The 1,513-nt window shown below is 38.0% G+C and overlaps 1 protein-coding gene across 3 annotated transcripts in view; it reads right to left on the reverse strand.

Annotated features, from left to right (window-relative positions):
• Arih2 (ariadne RBR E3 ubiquitin protein ligase 2) overlaps positions 1 to 1,513 on the reverse strand; it is a 58,554-nt gene that overhangs the window by 51,092 nt on the left and 5,949 nt on the right. The gene's annotated exons all lie outside the window — the stretch shown is intronic.

The following is a 1,513-nucleotide window of genomic DNA, read 5'->3' on the forward strand; positions in this document are numbered from 1 at the left end:
AAAAAAAAAAAAAAAGAATGACTATATGGCCAGGAACACGTACATATTCAGTCCTAGCTCTGGGGAGGTCGAGGCTGGTAGATCTCTCAACTCAAGCCCAGGCAAGGCTATAATGAGACCCTGCATCCCCTTCCCAAAAAAGGAGAAAGGAGGACTCAGCAGTTAAGAGTACTAGTTGCTCTTTTAGAGGACCTGGGTTTTTTCCCAGAACCACATGGCAGTTCACAGCCATCTCTAACTCTCATCCGGGAGATCCAATGGCCTCATCTGGCTGCTGAGGTTAGTATACAGACATATATTCAGGCAAAACCATATGCAAACAAATTAATCATTGTTTTAAAAAATAAAAAATGAAGCCGGGAAGTGGTGGCACACACCTTTAATTCCAGCACTTTGAGGTAAAGGCAGCTAGATCTCTGAATTTGAGGCAAGCCTGGTCTACCAAGCGAGTTCCAAGGCTACATAGAACACTGGCTCTCAAAAAACAAAAATTAATTAATTAAAAAAAATTAAGACTACATGCAGGGGAAAATATATATTAATATGTAGGCAGTCTAAAGGACTATAAAACCCCTTATTTTTATTCTTGGGTTTTTTTTTTCCTGAGATAAGGTCTCTGTCCTGAAACTCACTATGAAGAATCTACTGACCACAAACTTACACAGATCCACCTGACTCTGCCTTTCAGAGTGTTGGGATTAAAGGTGTTAGACACCATACCCACCTTAAAATCATTCTTTTATTTAATTTTTAGAAAACTTTCTTTTATCATTTTACATGCCAAATCCATTTCCCACTCCCCTCTTCCTGCTCCTTTTCCCTTCTCCCTTGTAGCTCCCCATAAAACCTATTCTTAAAAGAAGGGTCACTATGCTGCCCAGGCTGGCCTGGCATTCTCTATGCAGACCAGGAGAGCCTTGAACTCACAGAGATCCCTAAAATTAAAAATGTATACCACCAATATCAATTATTTATACTACAAATATACCACCAAGTTTAAATTGATATGTTAACTATATTCACTTTTTAAATACTTTTTAAAAATTATTTATTTATGGGCTAGAGAGATGGCTCAGAGGTTAAGAGCACTGGTTGCTCTTTTAGAGGTCTTGAGTTCAATTCCCAGCAACTACATGGTGGCTCACAACCATCTATAATGAGATCTGGTGCCCTCTTCTGGCATGTACATGTTAGCAGAACATTGTATGCATAATAAATAAAGTCTTTAAAAAAATATTTATTTATTTATTTATTGGTTTTTCGAGACAGGGTTTCTCTTCTGTAGCTTTGGAGCCTGTCCTGGAACTTGCTCTTGTTGACCAGGCTGGCCTTGAACTCAGAGATCTGCCTGCTTCAGCACGAGAGCTGGGATTAAAGGCATGCAGCACCACCACCAGGCTTATATTCACTTTTTAAAATGTAATGCGCAAAAAAAAAATAAATAAAAAATATATTTAAGTATTTGTTGTGGGATAGCAAAGTAATGTTTGTAACTCAACCTTTTTAATAATAA

Source organism: Microtus ochrogaster, chromosome 5 (assembly GCF_000317375.1).
Source record: "Microtus ochrogaster isolate Prairie Vole_2 chromosome 5, MicOch1.0, whole genome shotgun sequence".
NCBI lineage: Eukaryota > Metazoa > Chordata > Mammalia > Rodentia > Cricetidae > Microtus > Microtus ochrogaster.